General features: G+C 42.3%; 1 protein-coding gene across 11 annotated transcripts in view; it reads left to right on the forward strand.

Moving 5' to 3' along the window:
* dab1a (DAB adaptor protein 1a) overlaps positions 1-26,785 on the forward strand; it is a 525,252-nt gene that overhangs the window by 314,679 nt on the left and 183,788 nt on the right. For 5 of the 11 annotated variants that reach the window (XM_078407331.1, XM_078407340.1, XM_078407330.1 and 2 more), the window contains exon 2: positions 12,268-12,370. The exons of 5 other annotated variants lie outside the window; for them this stretch is intronic. The gene's annotated coding sequence lies outside the window, so the exon portion shown is untranslated. The remainder of the gene's footprint in view (positions 1-12,267; positions 12,371-26,785) is intronic. One more of the 11 variants, XM_078407338.1, reaches the window with a different exon arrangement.

Genomic DNA, 26,785 nt, shown 5'->3' on the forward strand with positions numbered 1-26,785 from the left:
TTAGCCTGACATCGGTGGTGGAGAAGATGCTGGAGTCAATTATTAAAGAGGTAATAACGGCGCATTTGGATAGCAGTAAAAAGATTGGTCCAAGTCAGCATGGATTTATGAAGGGGAAATCCTGCTTGATTAATCTTCTGGAATATTTTGAGGATGTGACAAGTGAAATGGATGGAGAGCCAGTGGATGGAGTGTATCTAGACTTTCAGAAAGCCTTTGATAAGGTCCCACATGGGAGATTGGTGAGCAAAATTAGAGCATATGGTATTGGGGGTAGGGTATTGACATGGATAGAGAATTGGTTGGCAGACAGGAAGCAAAGAGTAGGAATAAACGGGTCATTTTCAGAATGGCAGGCAGTGGCGAGTGGAGTGCCGCAAGGCTCGGTGCTAGGGCCACAACTATTCACAATATATATTAATGATTTGGATGATGGAATTAGAAGTAACAATAGCAAGTTTGCAGATGACACAAAGCTGGGTGGCAGTGTGAACTGCAAAGAGGATGTTAGGAGGTTGCAGGGTGACTTGGACAGGTTGAGTGAGTGGGCAGATGCATGGCAGATGCAGTATAATATAGATAAACGTGAGGTTATCCACTTTGGCAGCAAAAACAAGGAGGCAGATTATTATCTCAATGGTGTCAGATTAGGTAAAGAGGAAGTGCAACGACAACTGGGTGGCCTTGTACACCAGTCACTGAAAGTAAGCGTGCAGGTACAGCAGGCAGTGAAGAAAGCTAATGGCATGTTGGCCTTCATAACGAGAGGTTTTGAGTATAGGAGCAAAGAGGTCCTTCTGCAGTTGTATAGGGCCCTGGTGAGACCACATCTGGAGTATTGTGTGCAGTTTTGATCTCCTAATTTGAGGAAGGACATCGTTGCTATTGAGGTAGTGCAGCGAAGGTTCACGAGGTTAATCACTGGGATGGCGGGACTGTCATATGAGGAAAGATTGGAAAGACTGGGCTTGATTTCATTGGAGTTTAGAAGGATGAGAGGGGATCTTATAGAGACGTATAAAATTATAAAAGGACTGGACAAGCTAGATGCAATAAAAATGTTCCTAATGTTGGTGGAGTCCAGAACCAGGGGCCACAGTCTAAGAATAAAGGGGAGGCCATTTAAAACTGAGGTGAGAAGAAACTTTTTCACCCAGAGAGTTGTGAATTTATGGTATTCTCTTCCACAGAAGACAGTGGAGGCCAATTTACTGGATGAATTTAAAAGAGAGTTAGATAGAGCTCTCAGGGCTAGTGGAATCGAAGGATATGGGGAGAAGCCATGCACAGGTTACTGATTGTGGATGATCAGTCATGATCACAATGAATGGCAGTGCTGGCTCGAAGGGCCAAATAGCCTCTTCCTACATCTATTTTCTATGTTTCTATGAAAATAATAAATATTTAGGGTTTGACTTGAAATGTTCTCACCATATCTAAGCTCTTCATCATCATGTTCTCTATTTAGGAATTATATTCCCATGTGTGAACATTAACAAAAAACACAATAACATGTGTTGTGCTATCATGGGCCCATTCTCAATGCACTTATCCATTGACACCACTTGCCCAAACCAATGTCAACCGAGTATGTCTGGAGCAATGTCAGATGTTCAGTAAATTCTGATTCCCATCATTAATATGTACCATTATCTGCTGGGAGAACTATGGTACAAATATTGTATGCTTTTCGATTTAGGCCTCTAATCTATCACTCAGACTATGTTTTATATGTACCCCGGTAGAATTCCTCACCCATAATTATTTTTTTTTGAGATACAGCGCAGGCCCTTCGGCCCACCGGGTCCGCGCCGCCCAGTGATCCCCGCACACTAACACTATCCTACACCCACTAGGGACAATTTTTTTACATTTGCCCAGCCAATGAACCTACATACCTGTACGTCTTTGGAGTGTGGGAGGAAACCGAAGATCTCAGAGAAAACCCACGCAGGTCACGGGGAGAACATACAAACTCCGTACAGACGGCGCCCGTAGTCAGGATCGAACCTGAGTCTCCGGCGCTGCATTCGCTGTAAGGCAGCAACTCTACCGCTGCGTCACCATGATGAAATAACACACGACCCTCCTGATGTTTCAGGCTTGCCAAACAAAATGAACATTTTATCTTGAAGACTGCCCCTTTAATGTTCTTTGAGTTGCGAGTTATACTTATGAATATGTTTGGTTAGGTTTGGTGAGATATTAACTTTCAAAGATCACTGATTCACGATCAGCCTGACCTCCATGGGTGGAAATCCTGTTAATTACAAAAGTTGGCTCGGTTAATTTAAATTACCACCACATAAAGTGTTTTCTGTCCAGAGCTCCTTGCACCACATCCAATCCTCATGCTACGCAACTCACTCCACACCCAATCCTCCCAGTCTATTGTTACTCCATCTTGTCAATATTATGGCCCACGTGAATGTTTGCTTTCCCTGGCATGTGACTAAATTGAAGGGTGGCACCAATGAGTAAAACGGTCCCGATTGAAATTATTGGTTACAAAATCCGTTTTAATATTTTGTTTCATGTTAGTTTTTTTTCATGTTTATTATTTTCCTCATGTATCTGTTCACTTACAAACATCTGCTGTTCCCAAGCACGCATCCTGAACACAGATACAGATACGGTCACAACAGAATCTGCTAATTATCTGTCGTCAGTGACAACTGTAACATCTGCCTGTTTGTTCAAAGCCTTGAATTTGTATGAACTCCCTGCCAGCAGCACAGCTTACTGATGCACACATTTCTCAGAGTATCTAAATGGGGCAAAGCAACAGTTGAATCCGGAACAAAATATCTACAGTCCATCCAACTTGAGGGCACCAGTTAACTTGAAACAAAAATAAAGAAAATGGATTTGGGATTCATTTCCAAAGGAAGAGATTTTAAAAGCAGAGAAACTGAGATAACATTATTTCAAAATTTGTTTGGACAAGACGTTCGGCCATGGTGTACAGTTTTGGTTCGCATGTTATACAAGGAATATAAATATGTTGAAGAAGTTACAAAAAATAGTTAGCAAAATTATATCGGCATTGAGAGATTATATCCATTGAAGTAGGCTGGAACTACATATTTGGAGAAAATTAAAAGATCCTTAAAATTGTGAAGATGTTTAATAGATTAGAGAAAATGCTTCCGTTTGCAGGTCTGACATGGAGTAAAGACGTAAAATATAAGTTACAAAATAATTCAATTGGGAATTCTGGGGAAAACTTAGTCAGACTGGTTGGAATGTGAAATTTTCTCCACCAAGGGCAAATGAGGTGAATAGTTTTCTTGCACTGAAGGGGGAAATGAGGTAAGCACGAGGAAGAAAGGAATAGATGTTGATGGGATTAGACAGGTGAAGCTCATTTGGTGCAAAACACTGATGTGGACTTGTTAGACTAAATGGTCAGTGATTTGCTATAAATACTTTGTAATATTGGGCCCATCATTCTTGATCTGACCTACTGCTTACACTGTACCCCCACTCAGATCCCAAGGACTCACTTCCCTTTGAGATGAGCTGAGCCAAAGTTTCCATTCAATGGATGATCCACAAGACAGCCTAGATTGTCTTGCTGGTAAGTGGTAACCAGGACTCAGGAGGCTGTGCCTGAGGCAAACCTGCTGTTCTGCTCTGATCACTTTGACAGATCACCACGTACAAGAATATTCTCACTGATTTAATTGGCTTGGATATTCAGAGACATTTTAAATATTTTGAAATATATTAAAATAATAATCCTTTATTCGTCCCACAACGGGGAAATTTGCAGGGTTACAGCAGCAAAGTGGATAGCAAAAATAAATAAACATTTATTAAAAAATAAAACTGAGGTGAGAATAAACTTTTTCACCCAGAGAGTTGTGAATTTGTGGAATTCTCTGCCACAGAGGGCAGTGGAAGCCAAATCACTGGATGGATTTAAGAGTGAGTTAGATAGAGCTCTAGGGGCTAGTGGAATCAAGGGATATGGGGAGAAGGCAGGCATGGGGTATTGATTGGGGACGATCAGCCATGATCACAATGAATGGTGGTGCTGGCTCGAAGGGCTGAATGGCCTCCTCCTGCACCTATTTTCTATGTTTCTATGTAACAGTAATTATCTTTAGTTACTGGTCTGCTGGGAGCAGTGCTGATTGTGCAGTCTGACGGCAGCATGAAGGAATGGACCTTCGATATCTCTCCTTCACACACTTGGGGTGAAGAAGTCTGTCACTGAAGGAGATGCTCCATGCAGTGACAGTGTCCTGCATGGGGTGGGAGTCGTTGTCCAGCAGTGATGATAGCTTTGCCATCATCCTCCTCTCTCCCACCACCTGCACTGAGTCGAGGAGGCATCCCAGGACGGAGCTGGCCTTCTTGATCAGTTTATCAAGTCTCTTCCTGTCAGCAGTTGAGATGCTGCTGCTCCAGCAGACCACTCCATAGAAAATGGCTGATGCCACCACAGTGTTGCAGAACGTCCTCGGGAGTGCCCCCTGCACTCTAAAGGACCCGAGTCTCTTCAGCAGGTACAGTCTGCTCTGGCCTTAATAAAATGAAAAAAATTAAAAACGCATTAAAGCACTGATGTTAAGCTCTTGGGGCTAACGGAATCAAGGGATAAGGGGAGAAAGCAGGAATGGGGTACTAATTTTGGATGATCAGCCATGATCATATTGAATGGCGGTGCTGGCTCGAAGGGCCGAATGGCCTACTCCTGCACCTATTTTCTATGTTTCTATAAGTATACAGTAAATTCAAGAAAAATAAACAAAAAAGAATGAACTAAAATTGATTGGCGCCAAGTCTGTGTAAAGCAGAGGGGATGACGTAAAGAGTGTTTGGCCCCTCAGCTGGTTATTTTTCAGAGATGCCGTTGCACTCAGTGTTGAATCCAGCAATTGAGCAGGGGGTCAGATATATCCTGAAATCTGACCTCGGGCGCACAAGAGCAGAAGTCAAAGATGTGCCAAACAGCAGATGGCAGATGGTGGCGGTACCTTTGGAACCACTGCCCACAGTGAAGTGCAATCTAGGCTATCTTTCATGTCAGCATCTCTCAGCTTGTATTCCGATGTTCACACTGTTGATGAAAATACCATAATGAACATGTCGCAATGATAGTACAATATTTCAGGCATCACTCAGGCATTCTGTGCAGTGCAGCTACCGTTTCTGATCCGAGGGCTTTGAGATTTACAGCACAGCTTACAAACAGCAAATGAAGATAAAAATAACACCAGTCACCACCAATCTTTCCCTGAGTTTTTTTGCACCAAGATGTTTGATTAAATGTTTTTATCCATTGCTTACCGAGTTTACCTTTTAAAATGCAGTGAGTTGAATAAAGGAGTAGAAGTGGGAGGGGAAGGGGATATATGGGAAGGAATGGGAGGAGTGCCATAGAAGAAAGGGAGATGTGAGAAGGAAAGAGCTTGGTGAAAGGAGAGAGTAAAAGGAGGAATCGTAAGGGGGATGAGCATAGAGGAAAGGAGGAATACAGGCCGTTTGAAGGCAAATGGGATTAGTGTAGATTGGCATCATTGTCAGCATGGATGAAGGGGGCCGGAAGAGGACATTTCTGTGTCATAGAGTCATAGTGATATAGTGTGGAAACGGGCCCTTCGGCCCAACTTGCCCATACTGGCCAACATGTCCAGCTACACTCGTCCCACCCGCCTACGCTTGGTCCATATCCCTCCAAACTTGTCCTATCCATGTACCTGTCGAACTGTTTCTTAAACACTGGGATAGTCCCAGCCTCAACTACCTCCTCTGGCAGCTTGTTCCATACACCCTCCACCCTCTGTATGAAAAGGTTACCCCTCGGATTCCTTTGTGCTGTACATTTTTATGTTCATATGGTTCTGGTGGGAGAGAGAAAATAAGTTTTATTCCACCCTCCCCACCGTCTCCTCTAGGCACCAACCTCAGAATCCTTTCTAACCAGCCTGTGTTCTCTCTTCTTCTGATCCTCCCTGTGCATCCAGTCAGAGATGTGGCTGCAATAACTTAACATCAGCAGTTTCCACAAAATATCAAGAAGGGATTCATATCTGGAAATCTAAAAATAAATTGGGATTGAGTTTTATGTTTTTAATCCTGTTCGGAAAATCTCCGAATCACAGATTCCACTTTTCCTTTAATATGATTTATACATTAAAATTAAAAAATTTCTACTCGTATACTGAGAAATATGTGGAATTCAGTCAGAAGGAAGTCCATTACCTTGCTACAAGTTTTATGAAGGAATAATTTTGCAAATTCTGAAATATATATTCAACGTTTTCACAGACTTTACTCCCATTATATCGCAGCTTGCTATGCTCGATGCCTTGTGTCACGAAGAGGCAAGTGTGATTTTAATTAGAGGTCCATTGGGGATTGGGGAGAAACTCCTTTGGGGAGCTCAATGTGAGATCCAGGCTCTCATTTACACAATCAAGGACATACAGGGTCTGAGACTGTTGCAATAACATCTCAGGTGCCCAAGAGAAAACTCTTGTGTGAATACCAGTGCACCTGCTTCCAGCACCACATACCCAATGGTGATATTTGAATTACCATCTTCAGGCTAGTTGGTGTGGCTCAATGGGTAATGCTTAATTATTGTTTTGTTTTGATTGAATACAGCATGTTAACAAGTACCCTCAGGCAATGGTGGAGACTGGGTGTAGGAGAAGAGAAGCACCTGAGTTTTACCTCTGTCATTTAACATTGTGTATACGTGATCACACCGTGTGCTTAATTAAAAAAGGAACCATGAATGTTTTATCAAATCATTTATTTCTGTAGTAATCCCTACAGACCTTCAATGGATGTAAGATTCCAATCTTCATACCAATATGCAAATTATTATTTAATTCATAATTACCCATAGCATAATAAATAGAATAATATAATACACATAAAGTATGTATAATTGATTGCAGCCTGCATGCCTTTTAAACGGAAAATTATAAAGCAGTCCAATATCTGGAGATTTTTGTGAGGTTGTCCAGCTGTTTTACAGTAATTATGCAGATTGTCACTGTTGTGCAAAATGTATGCCTCGCAAAATGACAAAATAATTTGCAAAGTTAGGAATGTGTCTTTCAACGAAAATACAATTTTACTTAATAATTGTCCGTGATATTGTCATGAAAAAGTATACGTTTTAAAACTTGAGAAAGGCATCATTTAAGCTAAGACATATCTGCTCCCTTAGGCTGAACCCCTTAATTTAAAAGACCCATCAGTGCTTTCATTTCCCACTCTGCTGGTGAGAACGGCTGAACAGAATTGTTCCCATAAGCTGCTGAGTCCCAGGTCACTAATCACTTAGTAACACATCAGTAATCTCCAGCAATGATCTATGGCTCTATCGGAAAACTCCAGGCTACAAGTGTTTGAGTTTATTGGGCAATATTATTATATGTACATTTAGGCCAGTGCTGGCAGGACCAGTATTCCTCTTTTCCCTCAAGCAAGATGGCTTGCGAACAAAATTCAGGAAACATTTAAAAAGTGAACCACATTGCTGTGAGTCTGGACTCTCATAAAGGCCAAAACATTAGCAGGCTTCTGCCCCAAAAGGGACATTCGTGAACCAGGTGGATATTTTATGACAAATTTTATCCAATAGTTTTGTGGTCAGCATCACCAAAACCATTTATTTTACTTCCCATATTATTAACTGAATTTAAATTCCATAGTTGCCAAAGTGGGTCTTGAATTCAAGTCCCTAGATTGATGGACCTAGTCCAGTAATTTAATAATGAACCGCAACCGTATCTTTTTGTCATTGCTTATGCACATTATTATCAAAGCCTTTAAAAAAATTCTGCACTTTTCTTACAAACTGCATCACTGACAAAATCAGGCAACAATATTTGTTATAACTCCCCTTGGCATGGCCCTTCCCACAGAATCAGTATCACATGGAGGACTATGAAAGCCATTATTCAAATTATTTATTTCCTAGCATATTGTACTTCACTGAACATCCTCAATGAATTATCTCTCCAGTTTATGATTCTAAAATTCCTGGCTTTGATCATCAGTGAAAACTCTACATTTCATATTACAGGTGGAGCCTTGAGAAACATCCCAGGGGTTAATTTGACCAGATTTATGTTCTGAGGTTGCCACGTTAAGTTTTGATATACAATAGGAATTGGCCCGTATCTTTTGAGAAACAAAATAATCACAACTAAAATGATACTCTTTTACATTGAATTTTTAAAGAAAAAGACAATGTATTTTTCCATTGTTCTCTTGCCTTATATGTTGCAGTGTTATCTTTTATTAACTGATCATTACTGTCTTAATAGTCTCTGGTTGCACTAAGGACTTTGGGTTTTTGTTGCACTAGTATTAGCGTTATTAATTTATTGATTTATTTTGTTTATTATACATTATTTAATGTATATTGTGTTTACAAGCCAGTTATGTGACTGCAAGATTTTAATTGTTCTGTTTGTCAGTACATATGACAAATAAACACCTGGGACTCTTGATTAAACAAACATAGGGTGGGTGAATATTTGAGGTACTTTATAAGTGGTTATTTAGAGTGAGGGGGAGAGTAAGAGGAAGTGGTGGGTGCTGAAGGGAGAGCAAGAGGAGAGTGAGGAGACAGTAAGTGGAATAGCAAGGGATAGGTAGCAAGTGGATCATGAAGGAAAGCATTTGAGTTTTTAAACACAACTAAAAATATACATTTGATTTTATACTTTTAAATGAGGTGGTCTCCTGAGTGTCCTTCGGATACACATTGGATGGTAAATCTGGCTAACCCACTTAAAGGTGTGGTCAACTGATTATTAAGATTTTCAGGTATTTACTCCTCAGTTGCTGTTTTATTGCTTCTATGCTACTATTGATTATGGCTGCTACTATCATTCTACACACCTTGGGAGTGTTTTGCACTTGTTTATTATTTCTTGATCTACATTTTACGAACGCTGAAGCTGAAGTATTGCTCTGCTGACTTTTGCACAAACCAGGACCCTTCACACTCCGGTGGGATAGTCATAAATTCCAGGAGAAGAATTAGGCCATTTGGCCCATCAAGTCTACTCTGCCATTCAATCATGGCTGATTAATCTTTTCCTCTCAACCCCATTCTCCTGTCTTCACCCCATAACCATTGACAGATTCTTGATTAGTACAGGTGTCAATCTCCGTCTTAAAAATATCCATTGACTTGGCAACTGTGGCAATGAATTCCACAGTTTCACCACCCTCTGACTAAAGAAAGTCATTCCCATCTCCTCTCTAAAGGTACTAAAAGATAGTCAGCAGTGCACTTGTTGTAGAGCGTAGCTGAGAGAATGAGGCCACACAGCGATGAGGACTGTCAGCAGGAATCTACCTTGCCAGTGGGTGGTTAGGGCACTAAAATGTGGCAATACAATACCCTCAATGGGAAAGGTGGCACCATGGGTATTGTAAGAGCAGATAAATACCCCTGGAGCTTCTGCATGTCCCTTGGGCCACACATCAGTGGGACAGGTCAGCTAATGGAAAGAGGATTGCTACAATCCTCGTGTCCAGTGGTGTCTGGATCCCTGGCCACAGCAGTAATAAAAGCTCCAAACATTTGTTTCCAATTTGATGCCCTACCCAGGCGACTATTTGCATGCTAGCCACAGAAGCAGGTCTACAATCATACATTACAATTGGTCCACACTTTTAAATCTCTACTCCTACAGCAACATTTCTTCCTTTATTCCCTTTATCACGTATCAGTACACTGTGAATGGCTTGTTGCAATCATATATTGTCTTTTCGCTGGCTGGGTAGCACGTAACAAAAGCTTTTTACTGTACCTCAGTCCACATGACAATAAACTAAACTAAACTGATTGGGTAGTTGGTGCTGGTGCTGCAATGAAAGCTGAGACATTTGTCCTCAGTCATTGCATCACGACTGGTTCCATAAGCATGTTCCTTCATGGGAATGCCAGCTCTCTGGCAAGGTTCTCCTTGCACCAAACATGCCTATCTTCATTGTCATGGCACATCAAAATCCTCCGCAGCACAACTCCTGTTTTCCCCAGCTCCCTATTGAAGGGTGCCTGCAACACCTTTCCCTGCACCCTGGCTCCAATACACGGGCCTTGTGTCCCCTTGCACAGATCCTGCCTTGGTGTTTTCATCTAAGTTATGCTCTGTCTCAATATCTCAATTATATTGTATCTTCATCGCAGCGGTTTGAGTGTTAGCGGTGTGAGGGACTGATCAGGATTGAAGACGTCACCATCTTTGTAGTACGAGACGTTGGTGAGGCCGCGCTTGGAGTAGTGAGTTGCAGTTTTGATCGCCCTACGATAGAAAAGATGCCATTAAGCTGGAAAGAGTACAGAAAGGTTTACAAGGATGTTGCCAGGACTCCGGGATTGAGTTAAAGGGATAGATTGGGCGGGTTACGACTTTATTTATTGGAGCACAGGAGGCTGATGGTGGTCTCGGAGAAGTGTATAAATTCACTAGGGGCATCGCTAAGGTGAATGCACACAGGGATGGAAAATCACGATCTCGAGGTCTTAAGTTTAAGGTTAAGAGGCCAAGATTTAATAGGAACATGCGGATAACGTTTTTTGCATATGGAACAAGCTGCCAGAGATGGTGGTAGAGGCAGGTACAGCAACAATCTTCAAGGACATTTGGATGGGAACGGGTCGAAAGTATTGAGAGGGATGTGGCCAAAAGTGAGCAAGTGGGACAAGCTTCGATGGGCATCTTGTTTGGCATGGAAGAGTTTGGGCAAAGAGCCTGTTTCTTACTGGATGATTCTATGACTGTTCTTCATTGATTGGATCAATGAAGGACATTCCCATACAAGTGCTGTTTACTCTGTGGGCACAAACATGAAAGCCACTCTTCCTCCATTGGTTTTTGTTGTCTCCAGTTAAACACTGCCTTCTCCACGAGAGGCACAGTGCCAGTGAATGGCATGCATGCTGCTTAGGTTAATGGTTAACATTGTTTAATCGCTAATTCCTCCCATGTTATTGTCAATGTTCAATGCAAGGTTTGAGATGTGGCAACATGAGAATGAGGAGGGTCTCAGTGAGAGCTACTCAGCGGGGAGCTGCCGAGAATGAAGGGGGTCCTAGTGGAGGAGGGGGGACGAGAACGAAGGGGCGACCTGGTGGGAAGCTGTCGGGAACCGGGGGACCTGGCGGGGAGGGTGTTGAGAACAAAGGGGGGCCGGGGGGCCGCCGGGAATGAAAAGGGACCCAGCGCGATCTGCCCACTGCCACGCACAGCAGCAGGCAGAAGACAGGACCGTTCAATGAACTTTTGTTACTTTGGCGCCACTTGCATACTGCCTAGGTGAGGTCTGCTATACTAATTTACCGGGTTGTATGCAAAACAAAGCATTTCACTGGACCTAGGTACATGTGACAATAAAGTATAATTGAATTGCTAAATCTGTGAAGATGAAATAACACTTGGGAATGTTTGCCTTGTGTCCTGATTGGTAGAAATTGTGGATTGAGTGGTTGTGATGGAACAAGCAGTGAATGGGGTTGACAAAATGGTGTGTGGGACATACTATTTGGAAAAGTATTCACCAATGTCGGCCTCTTCCATGAGTTAATCGAACATCTTTGGTGATCAGTGTCCTGGACTGTATTCCTAACATTAATCTCTACAGGTATCTATCCGTAATGCCTTTCTGTCATGAGTTTGAGGGGCCTTTTGTACAACAGTACCACTCCACCTCCAATGCCTGCACTTTTCCTCGTTCTCCGTTAATACTGGCTGTAGATCCCCTGAAAAGAATAGCAGGTGTGGCCACTCTCTTCCATTGCCAGTCAGCTAAGACTGATGTAAAAAACTGACTGGCAACACCTTTTGCAATAGACATCCACTTAAAGCCACGTAGGCTTGCTTTATGCAGTGCAAGCCAGTAATAATATTGAGGCTGCTGTGAATACAGGCAGGCTGGGAACAGGTCATGGTGCACTGGCTGCCTGCAGAAGCCATAATTTGCAGGCAGCAAAACATTGGCAAGCTATCTCATTCCATTCAATGGCCACAAGTTAATCATGCATCGTAATCACCTGCCAAACCACCAACTCTTTCTTTGCTCTCACGATCTCCTCCTGTAGTTCGGAAAACCGTGAAAAACGCATTATATCTGCAGACTAAATTGAATTAATGTATTCAAAGAGAGTCATAGCTTTTGTAGTAGCTATTTTCTTTAACTAATTTAGACCATCTTTTAAAATTAACGTCCTTTAATCTTTTACTGTGTTTTGAATATTTTTTTATTTTTCTGTGTGTGTAGCAGAGTCTGATGTAGACTCATACACATCACTCCCAAATGGTCTTGATGATTCAACCATGATGTTCGGAAGGAAGTAGTTACACTGAATATGAAGTGAGTTCTGGTGAGTTCTGCGTTTACACTGTATACTGTCGATGTAGTTATTGATACTAAATATTCGATAGAATGTTTCAGTTGCTGCTCAGTTTAATGATGCAGATGTATTCATGTTTGGTTTTGCGCACTGATGCACGCACCTCCCCCACACAACTACATCAGTCCTGACCTAAATAATCCATGTGAGCTGCTGGCCTTCCGATGTCCTCTGCATGGGCTTCTCTAGACCACTGATTTACTTATTTGACCACTTGTCTGGGCAGGAGCAACCTTTGAGCAATTGCTTTGTTAATGGGTGGTTGTGGAATGGAAAGAGGTTGAAGATGGTGGCGAACGGAGCGCTGGTGGTGATAGACAGCAGCTAACACCAGTGCTGCAGAGTGACAGTGCAGTGGAGCAGCAACAGTGGTGTGGTGCAGCAGCAGTGGTGTGGAGCAACTGCAGTAACGTAGAGAAACAGCAGCTGCCGCAGTAGCAGTGCTGTGAAGTTGCAACAACAGGCATAGCAGCAGTGCTGTGCAGCAGAAGGTACAGTAGTAGTGCTGTGCAGCAGTGTGTACAGCTGCAGTGCTGTGGAGCTGCAGTAAGTGCAGCAGCCAAGCTGTGTAGTAGCAGCAGGTGCAGTAAGAGTGCTGTGGAGCTAGATGTGTAGCAAAAGTGCTGTGGAGCTGCAGGTGTAGCAACAGTGCTGTGGAGTAGCAGCAGCAGGTGTAGCAGCAATGCTGTGGAGCAGCAGTGCTTTTGAATAGGAGCAGCAGGCGCAGCAACAGTGCTGTGGAGTAGCAGTGCTGTTGAATAGGAGCAGCGGGTGCAGCATCCATACCGTGGAGTAGTAACAACAGGTGCAGCAACAGTGCCATGGAGCAGCAGCAGCAGGTTCAGCAGCAATGCTCTGGAGCTGCAGTGCTGTGGAATAGTTGGTGCTGTGGAGCAGCGGTGCTGTGGGTTCAGCAGCGGTGCTGTGGGCTCAGCAGCGGTGCTGTGGAGCAGCAGTGCTGTGGGCTCAGCAGCGGTGCTGTGGAGCAGCGGTGCTGTGGGCTCAGCAGCGGTGCTGTGGGCTCAGCAGCGGTGCTGTGGAGCAGCAGTGCTGTGGGCTCAGCAGCGGTGCTGTGGAGCAGCGGTGCTGTGGAGCAGCAGTGCTGTGGGCTCAGCAGCGGTGCTGTGGAGCAGCGGTGCTGTGGAGCAGCAGTGCTGTGGGCTCAGCAGCGGTGCTGTGGAGCAGCGGTGCTGTGGAGCAGCGGTGCTGTGGGCTCAGCAGCGGTGCTGTGGAGCAGCGGTGCTGTGGGCTCAGCAGCGGTGCTGTGGAGCAGCGGTGCTGTGGGCTCAGCAGCGGTGCTGTGGGCTCAGCAGCGGTGCTGTGGGCTCAGCAGCGGTGCTGTGGGCTCAGCAGCGGTGCTGTGGGCTCAGCAGCGGTGCTGTGGGTTCAGGAGCAATGCTGTGAAGCAGCAGCTGACCTCTGGCTGCACAGAAACAAAATTGAAAGCTTTGCATTGGCAATAGTCTCCATGCCACATCCACAAAAAGTACATACATAGACAATAGGTACAGGAGTAGGCCATTCGGCCCTTCAAGCCAGCACCACCATTCAATGTGATCATGGCTGATCATCCACAATCAGTACCCCGTTCCTGCCTTCTCTCCATATCCCTTGATTCCGCTAGCCCTAAGAGCTCTATCTAACTCTCTTTTGAATCCACTGCCTTCTGAGGCAGAGAATTCCACAAATTTAGAACTCTGTGTGAATCTTTTTTTCCTTATCTCAGTTCTAAATGGCCTACCCTTTATTCTTAAACTGTGGCCCCTGGTTCTGAACTCCCAAAACATCGGGAACATGTTTCCTACATCTAGCGTGTCCAATCCTTTAATAATTTTATATGTTTCTATAAGATCCCCTCTCATCCTTCTAAATTCCAGTGAATACAAGCCCAGTCGCTCCATTCTTTCATCATATGACAGTCCCGGGAATTAACATCATGAACCTACGCTGCACTCCCTCAATTGCAAGAATGTCTTTCCACAAATTAGGAGACCAAAACTGCACACAATACTCCAGATGCGGTCTAAACAGGGCTCTGTACAACTGCAGAAGGACGTCTTTGCTCTTATACTCAACTCCTCTCGTTATGAAGGCCAACATGCCATTAGCTTTCTTCACTGCCTGTTGCACAATTGAGCTCAAAGTCCCGTTGACCATTTTAATTGTTAGCAATTTCTTAAAAGAGTATTAGACACCCCATTTGAAAACATCATACTGTAGGTGGACTGTAGGCGGGCCACTAAAGAAGGTTAAAATAAAATTTGGTCCAATTTTAGGACAGAGGCATTCTGAGCATTTTTGAAGCACAACTTGTAAGTAATATTCACCATCACTGTCATCAATCGATAATGAAACAGCAGTAAGGTTTTGCTCCTGGCTTTCTAAAAGGTCTCTGACCATGTCCTCCTCATCAAAACCACAGGAACAGTTTCCTGACCTTGATCACGTGCACTAGGTCCTGCAATGTGGTAACATTTGTATATTGATCGCTACTTCCCAAAAACGATTTGGTTGATTCTGAAGGAGCTGACGTTCAGAAGCAGACTTCTGCACACTGATATATATTCTTGCTGAGATTTTCTATTGACAAATTTGATATGTTTTGCAGAATTATTATGCTGCATAAATATGCATTTAGAAAAAAAGTTACTTGAAATGAAATGGGTCTCATAAGTCTCACTTCTCTTCCTCCCATATTGTTGCTCCTTCCCTTGCATACATGGAGCTGCTTGGAGGTTTCCCTCTGCCCACCTCTCCACTTTTTCTGTAGTTACTCCGGAGTTTTCCTCCCTGCAGTTCCACCTTTCATTATTGTCCTCCGCCTTTCTCTTCTCAACCTTCTCATCGCACAGCTCTCCTTCTTCGAGTAAGTCTCTTGGAGGCCTTGGGCAGTGCTGCTCGGGAGCTCTGGGTTTGCTGGCTGCAGTACAGTTCCTCAGGATCTGCCCATCTGGCTTCAAACTCGGGGCACCAACCAAAATTAATGGTTGCTGACCAGCGCAGATGGTTGCTGGTGTTCAGCTGCAGATATATACCTGCAAGTAGTACATGCAAAACGTTGCTCCGTGTTAAACCTACGCATTTGGCATAAATGTCAGGAAGTATTCAGGAAATTATTAACAGAGGTCCGCAAAACCGACAAATTTGCATGTGATGGCTGAGGGAGAGCTAAACTGTGCACTTTTCTGATTAATTATTGATTATTTTTATTGATATTGGACGGCTTTGAGTTTTGCAATAAGATTTCTGAGCCACATCACTAAAGGAATACCAAAAGGTCATTGGTAAAAGATGATTCCAGTGGAAGTTGCTGTTGTTGATCATGGCTTATGGTGACAAGATGAGATCTGTATAAACATTCATCAGAGGCTGCAAGAAATGTCTCCAAATTACATTGCTTTCCTCACATTGCTGCTGGGTTTGATTTAAAAGAGTTCTCCCTTGCTAGGTGAAAAACTGCATCGGCATTCTTGTTCATCTCTTCCCATGAACTTCAGTGGAACAAGGTTAGAGATATACATAAGATACCGCTGCTATCATCCATTTTACATCCATGGACAAAGCCAAAATCTACCTCCTGCTCTTCACAGTGCAGTCTAAACAGTTGGCAGAAATTATTTGGCAGCTGGAAAGACAGGACAAAGCTGCGGCCGATGATGGGCCAGCATATGCAACTTGTGAGAGTTTGCCGCTGTGATATTCTGTTGCAAGAGGCACCAGTCCTTGCACCGCTGCAAGGTAAGGAGTGGAACATGAGTCAGTTTTGTGTTGGAGAGTAGGTGCAGAAACAAGAGGCTTGTGCGAAATGAGTTAGGGTGTCAGTTCGTTGGGATAATTAGGAATATGAGGGTAAATAAGGACATTAGTTGTGATGGAATGCGGTTCTTGATCAGATGCTCCAGTGGGGAAAGGCCAGCATTGTGATTAAACTGGGGTGGGTTGAGCTTAAGATGTGTCTGTGTGTCCGTGTGTGCCTTTGAGAAGGGGGGGACAGGGTACCAAATATGAATGGGGGACCAGGAAACAAATTCATCAAGTTGAGGGTGGCACGGTGCATGGTTGTGCAGTGGCGCAGCGGTAGTTGCTGCCTTACAGCGCCAGAGACCCGTTTTGATCCCGACTATGGGTGATGAATTATGGAGTTTGTACGTTCTGCCCGTGAGCACATGGGTTTTCCCCGGGATCTCCAGTTTCCTCCCACACTCCCATGACTAACAGGTTTGTAGGTTAATTGACTTGATATAAATGTAAATTGTCCCTCGTGCATGTAGGGTGCTGCTAGTGTGTGGGGATTGCTGGTCGGCTTGGACACGGCGGGCCGATAAAGCCTGTTTCTGCGCTGTATCACTAAACTAAACTTAAAAAGTTACGGAAACATGGAATATGTATGATGCAATCAGTTCTCCTAATAAATCTTAGCATACCGCACACAAATTAGTACTTCACTGAACGTAGACGATCTGTTTAATTCTGGAAGGAAAAGCATCTCAACTCATCCTATTGTTACTCAGATTCATGGCAGGTATAGAGATGTCCAGTGGTTGTCATCAGATAACAGTTGGCGAGTGAGCTAAATGTGATTCCTCTACATCCCCATCCATATACAGGCCTCGATCCCTGTCAATAGCCACTGAAGGCAGTTTTAGTCTGGCACTGCACAGATGTATGAACACAGCATTACACAAACACACCGATACTGTTTTTTTAATCTATTGCAGTCACACAGCGTGTCCATGCTGAATGTTGTACCTATTTATATTAATTCCATTTTCCCATATTAGTTCATTGGTGGTCTAGAGGTGTGGCCCTTGATTGGATCCCATTTGCTGCATTTATGAAGCAGTGCCATTAATCAATCGATGGGACAATGCATTAGGCATGAGGCTTGATGGATTTTCAGTACAACTCTACACAGTATAAATTTGTAAGGAACTTCATGTTCTAGACGCACAATCACATCTTTCATCAAGGCTGCCATCATGACCTGAATGGTAATGAACTATAAGCCATTTGAGACTGGGCATGAGTCCCAATGAACACTTGCCAATCATTTTTAATTTCTGACTCTTCAGCCATTCTGCCCAGTTCTGTACCTCGTCCTTCTCTTAGTTTTGAAACATCTGTTGTTATCAGTGTTCAATATGTTCATGCACAGAGCATTTACACCCCCTCTGGAATGGAGAGCTCCAAAACTCTCTGAGAGAGATCTTCAGCAGGATAAAGGATTGGCCATTTAGATTTCTCAGAGCTAAATGGCTGATGAAGATTTCAATAAATCACCTTGTAACACTCCATGCTACCTGCAAGGCAGCCATTAACCTTTGCTTGAAGAATTTAGTTGTAAATTGAACAAACCAGTAAACTAAGACATACGGAAAGCCCATTATCCAGTTACTCCTTTCCTCAGACTGAAAGATGTATAACAATGTATTTCAAGTGCAATGTAATACCGGAGTTTGAAAGATATAAGCATTTATTGTACATGCCTAGTTCCTCACTGCCCAGATACCTGTCCTGATGTACAATGAATGTTCAAAAGCTGGAGTTGCACATAGGGGCGAGGCACATGTATCAGTCATGATCTTGTAGGGTTAACTTGGAACCAGCATGGAGTGTTGGAAGGCGATGGATTGAAATCTTCGTTAGGATAAGGGGTAGGCTATTTGGCCTGAGTGATCTAGGTGACCAACCCCTGACTCAGATGAATCCTTGGAATTCTCCATCCCAGCGTATTGGGAATACTCCGTAAATGAACATATTTAAAACATTGAGCTACTGGAAGATCTTAGTGCGTCAAGCAGCATCCGTGAATTTCTTGCCCCATCTCTATCCTCTCCTCTTTCAGTCCAGATGATGGGTCCACACTCTGAAATGTTGACTGTCCATTTCACTGTACAGATGCTGACTGACTTGCTGAGTTTTGCCAGTAGCCTATTTTTTTGCACCACCTTCTAGCCATTGCATTTTCTTGTGTTTCCATAATATTGATAATGATGCATGTTAGACACCAAAGGTAACATGTGGCGGGATAGGGTAAAGGGCCTGTCCCACTTAGGCGATTTGTTTGGTGACTGCCGGTGACTGTCAAAGTCGTTGCAGATCGCCGAACTTTTCTTTTACCCGATGACAATGACCACGACAATGCCGAGTCAGGTCGAGATTACAGCGTCTTCTGAAACATCACAAAAATTCCCACGCTGTCAATGCTTCTTCGGCGTCCTGGTTTTCCCTGAAATCACTGACAAGTCGGTAAGTACTTGAGTTTTGAACTATAACACCTTGTATGGGTTACTTAAAAACCAAGCTTCACTGTAACAAGGAATAAACTGGATTTACCTCCAGTTTACTAATAGCTGCATTAAAAAAAAAAAAATTCTAAGTGGTTCAGTGGATTTTTGTGAAAAGTGTGTGGGCATTCTTTGAAAATGTAAGGGAGATGCATATCTGGTTTCTGGGTTGCATATCTGGGTTTGGAGCCCACTTTAAATGTAATGGCTGAGGCCAAAAACATCACGAAAATTCCCACGCTTACCTGACCGCCAAACTGTCGCCTCCAATCTACTTATCAAATGTCCTGACGGTAAATAAATTTGTTAAACACAAGCATTTTATGGTATTTTGAAATGACTTTACTTATTTTAATATTATGTGCTTCTAAATGCATCTTAAGAGAATCTATCAAACCTGGGGACAGCATGCGACAACGACCGCAATAAGCTACGATACCTGGCGACAAGCCAGCTGTTGCCGAGAAATTTCAAACCGTTTGATTTCTCAGTGACGCGCCGAGATCCACTACGATCTTTGGAAGACTCCTCACTATCATGCCCGCGACACCCCGGCGAACTGTCGGCGACAGCCTAGTCGCCGGCAGTTGCCTTAAAATCGCCTAAGTGGGACAGGCCCTTAAGAATGCTCTTGCTTTTCCTGGCCCTCACAGGGTAGTTTTTTTAACAACAAGATGTCATCACCTAAGTCACCAGTTCACTGTTGGGTGACACCATTTAACCACTCATTGGTAATGAATTGCACAGTGGGGTCTTTCAGCAGGTGTCGGGCACTAATTGAACATTCCCCTGAAGCTTAACACATTTTTAAAAATTTCATCCGGTTGATAATAAAATAGCCACCAGGAACCGAGCAGTGGGATCAGTGACAGCAAATCCCACGATAGAAATGTTACTCTTTACACCACCTTTCCACCGGAAGAGAGGGAAAATACTCATAAAGAACTACCTGCCAAATTTGTATTAATCCCCTTCCACTGTTTAATTTATCACTGCCTAAATGTCAACACAAACACACTGTGGAGAAAGAACTGAATTGCTTTGTGAGGGAGATTAAAGCAATAGTAGGCCATTGCACTCCTGTAGACCATTTCATTCACATTCTTTTCTTCCACAAGGGATAAACCTACTTGATTTCTCCCTCACTGGACTGTCGCACAGAGAGAAGTGATCATTTCCAGTTGTGGAGATATGCTCCCTTCCATACACTGGAGACATCCTCCATTATTTGTCAAGACAAGTCAAGTCAATTTTATTTGTATAGCACATTTAAAAACAACCCACATTGACCAAAGTGCTGTACATCAGTTCAGGTACTAAGAACGAACATACAATGGCACACAAACATAACAGCACATACATAAACAGTTCACAGCGCCCCCTCAGAGGGCCTCAAACGCTAGGGAGTAGAAATAGGTTTTGAGCCTGGACTTAAAGGAGTCGATGGAGAGGGCAGTTCTGATGGGGAGAGGGATGCTGTTCCACTGTCTAGGAGCTGCAACCACAAAAGCGCGATCACCCCTGAGCTTAAGCCTAGACCGCGGGATAGTCAGTAGCCCCAAGGGACTGACCTGAGGGACCTGGAGATAGAGTGGTGGGTTAGAAGATTTAGAGCTCATTTAGAGCTTTGTGTGTGAATAGGTATGTATGTGAATTTGTATGTGAATTTGTATGTGAATTTGTGGGTGAATTTGTATGTGAATTTTTTGGGTGACACCACACTTTTACAAACGAAATATCTGGCAGCTCAAAACCAGATATTGTGGAGCAGCCACGACAGCAGAAATACATTCAAATACATGACTTGGAAGCAGGCCACACAAAACCTCTATGCTGGTTAACAAAATCATTAATGATCTCAACTCAGCATTTCTGTTCACACACTTAAAAATCAAGTATTCATCTACCTTTTCTGTAAAAAAATATGTTCCCACCCTGCTAGGAAAGATTTTTGAAAGCTAAATGACTCACAGGGTAGGTACATGGATAGGGAACGTTTAGAGGGATTGGTACCAAACATGGGCAGGTAGGACTGAAGATAGATAGGGCAGCTTGATCGGCATGGGCAATTCGGTCGAAGGGCCTGTTTCCGTGTTTACTGCTTCTGACACTTGGAAAAGGAGATAATCTTCTCTCTGTCTCAATTGGAGACCCTTTCTTATTATTAAACAGTGACCCCCTAGTTCTAGATTTACCCACAAAATGAAACATCCTCTCCACAACCACCCTGTCATGTGACAAATCATATCATCTAATTGCAAACAATTGGTTTTCTCTTAGTCATTAGCAAAGTTTAATTTAGTTTAGAGATACAGCATGGAAACAGGCCCTTTGGGCCACCGAGTCCGTGCTGACCAGCAACCCCCACACACAAACAAACACTATCCTACACACGAGGAGCAATTTACAATTTCTACCGAAGCCAATTAACCTACAAACCTGTACCACCCCACCTCTCTTCCCCAAGACCTGAAAATCTATTCAAGAAGTATAAGGCACAAATTAGGACAATTATCAAATGTTCATCTCTTGTCTGGTTGAATATAGTTGCGGCAACACAAGTAATTCAGGACAAAACAGCCCTCATGATTGATATGAAGTTAACCATCCTAAACATTCATTACCACCATGAGGATCACAAAATATCACCAACAGCATGGAAACAGACCCTTCAGCCCACCGAGTCCGTGCTGACCAGCGGGCGGCGCCACCAATAGCTGCCTCGCCAACAGTCCTCCTGTCCCTTTCTTCTTCATTGTTTTTTTAGTATGTATTAAATGTATGTTTTTAGTGTTCATAGCTTGTTTTATGTGGGGAGGGGGTTGGGGGAAACTTTTTCTAATCACTTACCTCGACGGAGATGTGATTTTTTTCTGTATCGTATCTCCGTCGGCACTGCGGCCTAACATCGAGGAGCTGGCAGCCTTTGCTGGAGACCAATTTCCAGAGCTCCACCACGGGTGATTTTAACATCACGGAACCCGCGGTTTACAATTCGAGAACGACATTGGGAACTCCAAGCCACGGGAGCTTCGACCGCCCCGACGCGGGAGCTTCAATCGCCCCGACGTGGGAGCTTCAATCACCCCGACGTGGGAGCTTCGATCGCCCCAACGCGGAGGCTTCGACCGCCGCCTGCGGGAGCTTCGATTCCCCCGACTGCGGATGGTTTGACTGCCCCAACCATGGGAGAAAAAGGAGGGAAGAAGATTAGACTTAATTGCCTTCCATTACAGTGAGGAATGTGGGGAATCCGTTAACTGTTATGTAGTTGTGAGTCTTGTTGCTTATTTTAGTATGGCTGTATGGTAATTCGCATATCACTGTACCTTAATTGGTACACATGACAATAAAAGACCTTTGAAACCTTTGAGCAAGCACTGTTGTTACCATTCAACCTTCCCAAGCTACTCCACAGGACCTCAATTGTTACAACCAAGAACAGCAAGAGGCCAGGAGCTGCAGTTCCTTGTTTCTACCACCACGAGTAAGTTCCCCTCTATCTGTCTATCTGTTTACCTTGAGACGGATATCCACCCACAAAGGAAAATAGTAGAAACAGATTAAACTTGAACTTTATGAAATGCATTTTTGACATTTATTTCCTAATATTACAATGGGAAGAGCTTAGATGGGCATCTTGGGCGGCATGGATGAGTTGGGCCAAATGACCTATTTCTCTGCTGTTTGACTCAAATGTTGTTTTTCCATTAGACTTTGGAAATACAGCGTGGAAACAGGCCCTTTGGCCCATTGTGTCTGTGCCAACCAGCGTTCACCTGTTTTCTTTCCTTTGGGCATAATTTTATTCAAATCATATGAATACCTTTTTGATCATCCTTAACCCTATATGGATTTCATAGCACAAACATTTATATCTTGACTTCTGTAACTCTCAGCTATAGCCAGCAGCTTGACAAATGGTGATAGGGGAACATCCCATGAAAATCTGAGTTGATATCTAAACTTGTATCATGGATGCACCTGCAAATTTAAAGCCATTTTTGAGGCAAGCAAGATTTCTGAGTATTATTATATTGCAAATCTGTTCTGAAAAATATTCTTTAATATAGTGAGATTTGTTGTGTGTGGTTTTACATCTGTTCAATTTTAATAAACCTGAATCTCACTCGTAGTTTGAGGTACATAGTCCTTCAAGTTGTTATTTATTTTCAATTGGAAAGCCTATTGTTCCGAATGTATGTGATGATAAATAGGCACCTGTTCCAAAAGATGTTACTTCCATTTCCAGCAAGCATGGAGGTGGAAATGGAAGAGGCAACACAGACTTAATATGGATAAAATATCTTAACATTAAGCTTGCGGGTAAAGTAGCCGGAGGGCTCGAAGCCACTTATTTCTTTGTTGATTAAATTATCCTTTTGCATAAATCTAATGGTTAAAGTTAATTAATTTGCAAATTATAATAACATGCAGATACGAGTCAAATGTGATCAAATGTCTGAAGAAGAATGGACCATTAATCCCATATTTCACGCTGCTCTGATCATTCTTAACCATTTCAAAATACTGGATGAACAAACATCACAACAAACACAAATAAAGACCTTTAGCTGTTTGCTAAATTTATTAATAATCATCTTGTATAGAAACTGATTAGGCAATTTAAGGTGGATTTTAGATCTGCTATTGCTCAGTTAAGTGAAGATTTGAAAGTAGGTCGAATGGTAATGAGGGTTTGCTTTCCTTTCTCTTCAAGGCAAAGATACAAGATAAAGTAAAATGCAGCTTTATTTCATTCAAGTCTAAGTAGGCAATTTAAAAAGACACAGGCAAGAGGTGGGTGAAGTCTACTGTCCTTAATCCCTCTGTTTAATGTATAGCTCTGATCTTCTGAAACAATGGCAATCAAACAGAAGACTATTTGTTTACAGTTCCATATAGTTCTGCCTCAATATTTGGGCAATCATACTGACCCAGTCACATTTGTGTGTTTATATTTCATATTTTCTAAGTGTAGATAGCTTAGAATGTGTCACATTTATTTTAGTTGAAATTATGATTGCAATCTGTAAGAAGAAAGGAGAAATTGAAAATTAAATGGACAAATACACAATCTTTTCCATTGAGATGACATTTGATCTACTGAGCTATTATTGGTAGGAGCTCCCTCTGATTCTAATGACCTGAATTTTTAACAACTTTTTCATATTCTTTCTTCACAAAAGGTTATGAACTAATCACCCTGATAAATGATTCCATTACCTAATTGATGATCCTCAATATAAATGAAATTCATTTAATCCCATAGTTTCAGCCAATTTTCCTGGATTAACCAGAGGGAAATTTCTTTCACTTTCTAATGTCTTAAGAGAGAATGTAATTAATGTATCCCTTAACCTTCATTATCCCAACATTTCTAGTATAAGTTTTGCATAACCTTTCTGCGCATCTAATATCTTGATGCAATCCCAGAATTGCACGCAAACTTTAACTGAGGTTATTAATCCCTTTTTAAATTCAACACCACTTCCTTATTTTTCAACACTCGTGGGAATTTATTTTCTATTTAGGATATTATATATTTTCTATCAAAATAAAGCTGTTAACATTTAATTCCAATGAAATTTCTTTTGCCCCCCTCAAGAGTTCTACAGCATTGAAATAGGGTCTTTGGCCCACCATGTACATAGTAACCTATCTACATGAAAGGCATTAAATGCAAAGATTGATGCACGTGGCTGAAAAAGTGTCATTGATTTTCACTGGACATTAATGAATGACAAAAGCTGTAACTAAATTCAGACTGCAGTGCGTATCATCCCAATGAGTAAAAATCTTTCACTCAGGTATAGCATATCATCAACCACCATGAAAACCTTACATTGTGCCTTATCTGTTACTTACTCAGCCTCTGATTCAATGGATCATATGTGGGTTTATGTATTCATCTGCAATCTAATAGGAGGCTGCCTCCATGGTCCTATTTTCACTCTTCCCTCATGGATATATAGACTTGGAAGACCTTGCGACATAGGTATGATATTTGTCTGGCATTTCTACTTAGAATAAGTTGTCCAATCATTGTGGACCTCTTCTATGCTGTTATTTAGTTTAGAGTCATAGAACTCAAAACTGGGTCAGGAAATGGACAGACCATGTTTCGGATCAGGACCTGTCTTAAAGACAGGAGTGAAAGGGAGGTTGTTGGAAGAAAGAGGCGAGGGGAAGTGGTAGGGCGAGTCAAGGCTGGTGTAGAGGGGAGATTAACTACATTTATAACTTTTTACCAAGCATAAACTAGGCGATCATTTTGCTGAACACTTGTACTCTGTCTGCTGCCCTGCCCCCCACTCCCAGTTCCCTTCTATTCATCATTCTTCCCTCAGCTTCAACATTTCACCCCTTGCCCTCCTCTCTTATTAAATTCCACCATTTGCAGCCATTTGTTTTCTCCACATTACTTCCAATCTTTGTGATTATCTCCATCCATCTCTCTTCCACCTGACATGTCTGCCTATCAGCCCATCCTTACCTGAATCCACCTATCACTTGCCAGCTATTGCTCTTTCTACCAGCTATCTGCCCTCTACTCTGTTCTCGAAGAAAGGTCCCGACCAGAAAGGTAATCTGTGCTGTTGCCGCCACAGATGCTGCCTGACCCACAGTGTTCTTTCAGCAGGTACGTTTTTTACTTTGTAATTATAATATTTGTATGAAGCTATGACCCTTAGATTTTGTCAGTGCTCTGGAATTAGTGAGTCTTGATGTTTACTACCCCTCCCACTAACTTTGCACTTCTATATTCTCATGCCCTCAGACAACATTTCCCTCGTACGTTTATCTCACCCAAATGTTTCTCTTCCTCTGAGGAGGATGGTATTTTCAGTTATGCAGTATTCCATCAGTACTGAATTCAAACACCAAAAACAAGCAGTGATCTTCAACCTTGAAGCAGTATTCTGATTTTCGACCTTCTAGATTGGAAGGATAAGTGCTACAGAATGATCCAGGCAATTGTAATCACTTGCTGTCTATAATTAACCAAATGCAAATTTTACAGTTAAACCCAATAATATATTCCTTACATTTTTAGAAATTTGTGAACATAAGTATTAATTTATTTCATTTAAACAGTATTGAAAGAATTATAAATAAACAAATCAGTAAAACTGCTGATGCTGGAAATCTAAAGCAAAAAAGGAAAATGTTGGAAATACTCAATAGCCTCAGTGGAAAGGTATAGAGGGTTAATGTTTCTGGCGACTGGTCCTCAATCTAAAACATGAAGTCTCTTCCTCTTTCCATAGATGCTGGGTGTTTGCAGCATTTTCAGTTTAAATAATTATAGTTTTATTGGAGAAAATATTAATAATATAAAATGTCATTAAAATAGAAAATACTGGAGTTGGCAGGGCAGGCAGCATCTGTGGAGAGACAAGAACAGTTAATATTTCAGGCAAATTAATTTCTATGTTAGTAATGTGATGTCAGAGTGGTAATGTACAAGCATTCAGAAGGTATGTATGCAATGTTATACCAAAATAATCCTGACATATCACTTAGTTATAATCTGTAATTTGTGCTATGCAGTTATATCCTTGTCGTGTCCCTCCATTTAAAGACCACCAAGGAAATTCACGGCACGCAACTTAATACTATAAAGAATCCTATGCATGAATTTAATATATTGATTTATATGCAGGAAATACAGTATGATTCCAGCAGATCTTAGTTCATAAATATGGAGCTATCATCACCCTGCTGGTCTTGTTAACATTTTACTATACAACCCTGGGGAGTCCAGTAGCCTAAAAAGAAAGAGTGTTGAAGTGGTGGCTTGTAACTGCTGCAACAAGAGAGAGCTTCAAAAAGGTCCTTTGTCAGAAATCTCTGTGAAAAGTCAAACCAAAACAGAACTGTAAAGATTCTCCAAAAAAGTTAAGACTACCAAAGTGGATCAAAGGGAACCTTCTTGATATGAAGGGCCTATTTAAGCCTTGTATGGTAGTCATTGATAATTAGTATTTGTTCACTCGACATTAACCCATTTAACAGAAACATTTTGTCCTCCATAACTGGATTAAGGAGGTTTGTGATATGCCTTGCATTTGATTGTTTTGTAAGCTGCTGATGC

The sequence above is a fragment of the Rhinoraja longicauda genome, chromosome 11, assembly GCF_053455715.1.
Source record: "Rhinoraja longicauda isolate Sanriku21f chromosome 11, sRhiLon1.1, whole genome shotgun sequence".
NCBI classification, from domain to species: domain Eukaryota; kingdom Metazoa; phylum Chordata; class Chondrichthyes; order Rajiformes; family Arhynchobatidae; genus Rhinoraja; species Rhinoraja longicauda.